At 48.6% G+C, this 8,640-nt stretch overlaps 1 long non-coding RNA gene across 1 annotated transcript; it reads right to left on the bottom strand.

Annotated features, from left to right (window-relative positions):
• Positions 1-5,567: 5,567 nt before the first annotated feature.
• Positions 5,568-7,292, bottom strand: LOC125553387 (uncharacterized). The gene is made up of 3 exons (XR_015601955.1): positions 6,966-7,292; positions 6,781-6,870; positions 5,568-6,633 (listed from the first exon to the last, which is right to left on the bottom strand). It is a non-coding gene; the product is annotated as an uncharacterized LOC125553387 (long non-coding RNA).
• Positions 7,293-8,640: the final 1,348 nt, after the last annotated feature.

The following is an 8,640-nucleotide window of genomic DNA, read 5'->3' as shown; positions in this document are numbered from 1 at the left end:
ACAAGTTTGCCTTAAGAAGGCTAGCACAAACTGGGATACAGATCGAAAGAGGCGCAGGCCTCCTGCCTGGGATCCTCCTAAACTATTCCTGGTCGTCGTCAGCGGGCAGCACGTAGTAGTAGGCACCTCCGGTGTAGTAGGAGTCGTCGTCGAAGGTGGCGTCTGGCTCCTGGGCTCCAACATCTGGTTGCAACAACTAGGTAGAAGGGATAGGGGGAAAAGAGGGAGAAAGCAACCGTGAGTACTCATCCAAAGTACTTGCAAGCAAGGAGCTACACTACATATGTATGCATTGGTATCAACTGGAATAAGGCTATCATATGTGGACTAAACTGCAGAATGCCGGAATAAGAGGGGGATAGCTAGTCCTTTCGAAGACTACGCTTCTGGCAGCCTCCGTCTTGCAGCATGTAGAAGAGAGTAGACTGAAGTCCTCCAAGTATCATCACGTAGCATAATCCTAACCGATGATCCTCCCCTCGTCGCCCTGTGAGAGAGCGATCACCGGTTGTATCTGGCACTTGGAAGGGTGTGTTTTATTAAGTATCCGGTTCTAGTTGTCATAAGGTCAAGGTACAACTCCAAGTCGTCCTGTTACCGAAGATCACGGCTATTCGAATAGATTAACTTCCCTGCAGGGGTGCACCACATAACCCAACACGCTCGATCCCATTTGGCCGGACACATTTTTCTGGGTCATGCCCTGCCTCGGAAGATCAACACGTCGCAGCCCCACCTAGACCAACAGGGAGGTCAGCACGCCGGTCTAAACCTAAGTGCCCAGGGGTCTGGGCCCATCGCCCTTAGCACACCTGCACGTTGCGTGGGCGGCCGGAAGCAGACCTAGCCTAGTAGGCGTTCCAGTCCAATCCAGCGCGCGCCGCTCCGTTGCTGACGTCACGAAGGCTTCGGCTGATACCACGACGTCGAGTGCCCATAACTGTCCCCGCGTAGATGGTTAGTGCGTATAGGCCAGTAGCCAGACTCAGATCAAATACCAAGATCTCGTTAAACGTGTTAAGTATCTGCGAACGCCGACCAGGGCCAGGCCCACCTCTCTCCTAGGTGGTCTCAACCTGCCCTGTCGCTCCGCCTCAAAGTAACAGTCGGGGGCCGTCGGGAACCCAGGCCCACCTCTACCGGGACGGAGCCACCTGCCCCTACAACCCCCATCTCCAAACAGTATCACCGGTAATGTAACAGTGTAAAGTATATAGTATATGCCCGTGATCACCTCCCGAAGTGATCACGGCCCAGTAGTATAGCATGGCAGACAGACAAGAGTGTAGGGCCACTGATGGAACACTAGCATCCTATACTAAGCATTTAGGATTGTAGTTAAGGTATCAACAGTTGTAACAACAATGACAGGCTATGCATCAGAATAGGATTAACGGAAAGCAGTAACATGCTACACTATAATGCAAGTAGTATAGAGAAGAGTAGGCGATATCTGGTGATCAGGGGGGGGGGGGCTTGCCAGGTTGCTCTGGCAAGAGAGAGTGGTCGTCAACACCGTAGTCGTACTGGGTAGCAGCGGCGTCGGTCTCGGTGTCTAGCGAGAGAAGAGGGGGAAGAAACAATAAATATAATGCAAACAAATGCATGACGATGCATGACATGACAAAGCGTGATGCTAGGTGTGCCCTAACGCGGTACGAGGTGGTACCGGTGAAGGGGGGAAACATCCGGGAAATTATCCCCGGTGTTTCGCGTTTTCGGACAGACGAACCGGAGGGGGAAAGTTGCGTGTTCGCTATGCTAGGGATGCGTGGCGTACGAACGGGCTGCATATCCGGATTCGTCTCGTCGTTCTGAGCAACTTTCATGTAGAAAGTATTTTCATCTGAGCTATGATTTATTTTATATTAATTTTAAAAGATTTAAATCATTTTTAGGACTAATTTAAATATTTTAATTCAACATTATCCAGAACAGTGATTGATGACGCAGGCATGACATCAGAGTGATGTCAGCAGGTCAACTGGTCGGTTGACCAGTCAAACAGACAGGTGGGTCCAGTGGGACCCACATGTCATTGTCTGTAAACTAATTGATTAGTTATGTTAATTAACAGTAGTTAATTAGTTTAATTAGTCATTAGGTTAATTAAACACAATTAATTTATTTAATTAATTAATAATTTTATTTATTATTATTTTTATTCTTTTTTTATATAAAACGTTCTGGGGGATGGGGCCCCCTTGTCATAGGCCTCGGGGGGCCTTAGCGGGTTAGCGGGCAGGAGGGCGACGGGCGCCGGGGCGAGCGCTCACCCGCACGGAGTGCGGCGAGGCGAGGCCAGTGGCTAAGGCGACCGCGGTGGCCGGCCGGCGTGGGGAGACGGAGTGCGGGGCCGGCGACGAGCGAGCTCGCGGTCGGCAGAGGAGCAGCAGCATGGGAACCGGGGCGCGGCGGCGCACCAGCAGCAGGGGGACGCGCACAGCGGCAACGCAGCAGCGCAGCAACACAGCGATGGGGCGTGGGCGCGCGCCGTCGAGCCGTGGCGCGGGCGCGGTGAGCGCGTCAAGGGAGGGCCGGGGGTGGCCATGTGCGCGAGCAGCGGTGGCGCGGGGCGAGTGCGCGCGGGCAGGCGGTGAGCCCGGGCGCGGCGAGGCTGTGTCGTGGTCTAGGCGCAGCGGCACACGCGCGCGCGTGTGTGCAGGGGCGGCGTGCGGTGAGGCACGGTGGGCACGGCCAGGGTGCACGCGAGGGGGGGTTGCGTGCGTGCGGACTCGGACGGGAAGCAACGAGCCGAGTGGCGAAACGACGCGGGCGCGCGGTGATCGTACAGGGCGGAGGGAGTTCGAGGAGAGGGGGAGCTCACGGGCGATGCAGGGGTTCAGGGGGGGTCGGCGTGGCTCGAGGTCGGCCGGCGAGGAGGAGATGAGGAGGCAAGGCGACGGCGTTGAGGTGGCAACGGCGTAGGGTGACGGGGCACGGCCTCGAGGTGATGGGGTCACGTGGTTCCGGCGAGGAGGAGAACTCCGAACGGTGACGGTTGGCGAAGAGGCGCCGGCGCCCGATCCAGATCGGGATCGGGAGGAGACGAGGGAGAGAGGGGAACGTGAGGGGAGGAGTGGGGTAGTGGGCTAGGGTTTCGGTGTCCCCAGGGGGTTAGTAGGTGAGGTGGGGTGAGCCGGTCCAACCAGGCCGACTGGAGTGGCCAACTGGGCTGAGGCCCAGCGCGCGGGGGAGGGGGGGTTCCCTTTTCCTTTTTTTTACAGTCTTACTTTGCTTTTCTTTTATTTATTCTTTTAATTCTTATTTGTTTTATTTTAGTTTCCAAAAATACAAAAGTGGCACCTAAAATAGTGTTACAATTTATGCCACTGCCACAAACCGTTTAGCACTGAAACAAAAGTAGTTTTAAATTGTTTATTATTTTAAAGCATTTGAATAATTGTTTTATCACTATTTATTTACTATAGTGCATTTAAACGCTTTATAAAAGTGTGGTTTCTCCACCAATATTACATATAATTTATTTGTCACATTTAGAACATTTTAGTTTTGACATTTGAAAAGCTTTTGTTATTTGTCTTTATTTTAAATTTGGATCGTTTTTGAACCATCGCGAGATTAACTACAATGATAGCAGTGACATGGCATTATTAGAAGAGGGTTACTGTAGCTTAATTATCCGGGCGTCACATTGGACAAGCATGCCCCATGCCTGATGTGGTTGCGAAGGTCGTTGGCGTAGGGAACGGAAGGACCGCATGATTTTGCATCCTTGCTGGTCACCCGAGGATGGTGAGCTATGTCGTCGATATTGGAGCATGCATCAATCAGATGGCGACGGGGAGCTGGAAATAATGGATGGACGGAGCTATAACTGGTGTACGGGAGAGCTGCCATCATGGACATCGAGCATGATGACCACGAGCTGCGAGTATGGCGTCGCTGCTCCAAGCAACATGGCAGACGTTGCGGTTTTTTGTTACATGCAACAACTGGTGTCACAATTTGCTAGAGCCGACATCCCGCTCAGCTACAACCGGCGCCACGTTTTGCTATATTGCACGGTCGCTGTATTTTTTACAACATGCTACAACCGGTGTCATAAATTGCTACAACCGATGTCTCATCTGACTACAACTGACGCCATGTTTTCCTACATCGCATGACCGCCGAACTTTTTGCTACAATCGACGTCATGCATACTGTTTCAACCATCACCACAAATTGCTACAACCCGCAGCGCGGCAAGCTGCAGCCGGCAGCCCGGCGAGCCACGATGGCTCAGCGACAAGATGTTTTTTTGCTGGAACCGACGCTCGAATTTGCTGAAACGGGGCGAGCGAGGTGTGCCCCACAAGCTACGACATCAGGCATGAGCGGCGATGAGAATGCTGGCGAGCTGCGGCCGTCGCCACCAGAGTTGCAACCGCAAGGTGCAGTTGTTGCATTGGCGAAGCCGGTGACGAGGATGGCCAGCGAGGGTCGTGACTAGGACAACAAGCGAGGGCAGCGACAAGAGACGAGGACGGCCGGCGAGGGGACGACAACGGGAGAACGTGTGCAGATGGCGAGACAAAAGGGACGACGAGGGAAGAATATCTAGTGATACCAGACCTTAAATACTCCCATGATACCATTTCAATAAACTTAATTTTAAATGTTTCAAAAAATTCTGAAAAAAACATGAATGTTCATAAGGTAAGTTTCTACAACCCCTAAAAATTTCAGCTTCTAATTCGAAATGAACATTGAGAAACAAAAAAGACAAATCCAGATGTGAATAGTGTGAATTTGTCTTTTGTCTTTTTGTGACACTATTCAAGCTAGATTTGTCATTTTTGTTTCTCAATGTGTTTTTCGAATTTGGATCTGGCTTTTTTAGGGGTTGTAGTCACATATGTTGTGGACATACACAAAAAGCTTCGGAATTTTTTGAAACATCTAAATTTGATTTTTCAAGGTTGGTATCATGAGAGCATTTAGGATGTGGTATCACCTGATACTCTCCCATACGAGATGCAGGTGATCCTTGGTGTCCATGGACGAAAACGATGGGCCATCGGACGGTTCCTGTCAACCGAATCAGATGGCTGCGGGCCGGCCCGCCCAAAACCAGCGCCTATTACCCGCCATTTTGTGCAAATCAAAGATACTCCTGATGGTTCTTCTTGATTTTTTTTACTCCTGATGGTAAGTGGGGCTGTGGCCGGTGGATTTAACCGTACCCACTAGCTAATGAAACTAGATGACACCTCGCGCAATGCTGCGGGAATTTGTAGAGAAGAATTGATGCATCAAGAAATATTAACCATGTATTGTGCAAATACATGTACAGGATCATCAATAGTACTAATGAGAGTTAATTTGGATAACACTTGTACTTGATACATGTAATGATTACTTATTCTTGATTTAAGCCATGGTATAACTAATTTTAGGTAGACGTGTAGTTTGCAGCTGCTCACATGCGTGCTTGACCATGTCATCCATGCTGTTCAAAAATCAACATTATTAGTATAGTTGTACTTGTGTAATCAGGTTAGCGGGGAGAAACATACTTTTGGCTAATTTTACTTGGATAAGAGAACTGATAGTACCTATATATTTTTGTACCTTGTTACTTGTTCATTGTCACATTGTTGTTTATGCCATCTGACAAACTGAGATGAAGTTCTCTTGCTGGAAGATTTACCTCTTTTCCATTGTGGCCTATAAATATAGCATTCATGAGAAATTAAATGGTGAATAGGAAATATCTGTTGGTGGTTTCAGCTTCTCCATATTCAGTGCTTCATTTAGCTAAAGAGTACCTGCTAACAAAAATCATCATTTGAATTCATGTTCAATTGATCTGAACTAATCGCTCTATACAAAGAGTTACAAAATTATTACTTATTTTGTTTTTTCTTCGTGTCCATAGTTGCGGGTTGGTGAGGCGGTATAGTATTGTTTGACTCATCTAGTGTTTTGATCATTGGGCTACAACAAAAGTTTGGTCAGACTTGTTTAAATAGAGCCTTTAACTTCTATTTTATGCTTGCTGGCAAACCTGTGGATACTTATTGTTGAAGATGGATGGGTAATCAGCTCTTTGTTTGGAGATGCCTGGAAGTATTTTATGGCTCGGATTAGTTTTTTGCAGGAAATTATGGTTCAGATTAGGCTTCAGAAAATACTTTCTGAAATGAATAGAAAATGTCTAACCTTTCTAGAGGCTGCATTTAGGGGCAGCGATCTTAATAACTATGTTGTCAAATACAAAATCAGAAGAATATAAGATACTGCATAAACTCAAATGTACCATATAATCTAGCAAGTGTTCACAAAAATATTAGGTGATGTCGGACATATCATCAAATATTTTTTTAAGAGCACAATACACATACAAATGAACTCCATGGCCAAGGACTGGAACAGATCACTATCTATCTGACCTTTATATGTGACCCTGAATGTTGCTCTTTTGTAAATCCCTGAAACTTAGATTTAGAACCACTGAAGCTAGCTAGTAAAGGACTAAATTTCTGAACGAAGACACAATTGGTAACATTCGCATGGTTTGTGATTCCAACTGGCAACGATGAGACATTTCTAGATAGCACCTTTTTCTGATCCAATGTTCCTGTCATAGACTATGACCACCAACGCCAAGCCGCGAAAATCAATTGCCTGTAACAACTAACAGAAAATAAAACACACAACCCTCACAAATGATCTTTGTATCAATTTGCTGGAGTTAATTCCCTTTGATCTCACATAATACTTAAGCTACACAACACTCAACGAGTCAAAACAATATAGGTACAGTACTGATACCTGAGTGGCATGACATCAAATTTTCTCCTCTCTATCTTTGATAAATAACTACTGAACTTCAGGAGAAAGATAATGGATCTGCAACAACAGCTAAATAATCATAGTGGTATGCGTCAGTAAATATAACTATGATACTACACATGTGCTTTTGAGGTCAATAATGAAAGACAGATTGCCGGATATACCAAGCCCATGTCGTAGACGATGGGATCGATGCACCTCCACTGTTTAAAGGGGCAATTTCGCAGGGACGGGGAAAAGTCGTCCGAGAACCGGCGTCGTCCCTGCTTCTGGAAAGGATGGTCGTGGTGGAGGTCACCGGGGCTTGGGCGCATCGAGGCTGCAGGGTAGCAGCACTGTCCCGAGAGGCAAGTGCTTCTCATCTTGACGGCGAATCTGACCGGTGCATCTGGATATGTGTGGAGGGGGCGGCCTGCAGCAGAGAAGTTCCATCCTAGTCGGCCGATGGCGGCGGCGGCGGCGGTAACAGGCCACCGGCCGGTGGTATATGGCTTTTGGTTGATGGCGACAGTGGCGTATCCGATGATGTAGGGATGAGGGTGCCACCGTTGCCCTTTCTGCTGCCATGATTTTTTTTGAGAAATTGTTCATTCAAATCACGAATCAGTACAGAGTAGGTGACCTTTACAAGCACACTGAAACGCAAAAACAAAGGACCATGAACACTTAGAGTACTCTAAGACAACCATAACACAGGAAGACCTCCGGAGCCCTGCGTCATCATCCCTAAATCTTGAGAGAAGACCCGTGCAGCAGAAGGATATGCAACCAGTTGCAAAAAGGTCATCATCTTCGACCACGGTACAATTGCCGCCACGTTGCTTCCTCCTTTCTTGACACCAGCGCTGAGAGGGCATGTACATCAATCTAACACACCTGCAACAGCCGTCGCCATCTTTGGCTTTGAGTACCGCGAGAAGTGTCCCTTCCGGAAGGAAGAGAACTCGAGTCATCCGACCGGTCCAGCACCGTGGTCGGGCCATCCGCCCAGGCAAAGCAGGATCTCCCACCAGCATTAGCACAGAGGAAGGAGAAGAACAGCAGCAGCAAATCATAATAACAAGGAAGAAGAAGGGTCTTCGTCTCCCTGAATCCATCGCCCATCTGAGGACCCAAACGGCCAGTGCCGATGGACCTCCAGCCACCAAAGCCCGCGACCTCGACGAGACCCGAGGATCCCCAACTCCGCTGGCTCCTAGACGAAGGCAAAAGCCTCGCCTGACCGCGAACGGAGTCCGGAGAAACTTATTCCGACGCGACACCACCGCAACGGCCTCGGCAGCGTCTCCCTCAACCCTAACCCTACCACACACCCACCTAGCGAACAGACCCGAGGTTCTCCCTCCCTCCCGCCGCCGGAGCGGCCGATGGAGAGAGAGGGAACCGGAGGTGTCACCGGTGGCGCGCAAGGGCCTCGCCGCCTCCTGATCGCCCCGTGCGATCCGATCCTACTTTTCTGGTTTCAGTTGTTTTGTTCGTGTACCGCCAATTATCTGCTGCCATGATATTGGTTTGATCCATATAGGGAAGACCTGAAGACTAACAGACCAGAAGATCGACCGATGGGCTGGTTTTGGGCTTTTGCGCTAAAGCGTCGGTTACAGAAGACGGAAGCGATGCCCAGAGTTTTTTTACTTTTTGCCGGAAACGATGGCCAGAGTTGAATCATACGGTTTGATGAAAATAAAAAGAAAATGATTGCTGAGGTAGACATGCTGCATGTCAAGAGAAAAAGAATAATAGGGATGAACTATGTAGGTATTATAGATGCATTACTCCTGATGTAAGTGGTGCTGTGTTCCAGATTAAAAAAGAGTTACCATAACCATTGATGCCTTT

This window comes from Triticum urartu, chromosome 4A (genome assembly GCF_056163025.1).
Source record: "Triticum urartu cultivar PI428250 chromosome 4A, HENAU_Tu73, whole genome shotgun sequence".
Taxonomy (NCBI): domain Eukaryota; kingdom Viridiplantae; phylum Streptophyta; class Magnoliopsida; order Poales; family Poaceae; genus Triticum; species Triticum urartu.
Note: the sequence above shows the minus strand (reverse complement) of the source record. Positions and strands in the feature narration are given on the sequence as shown.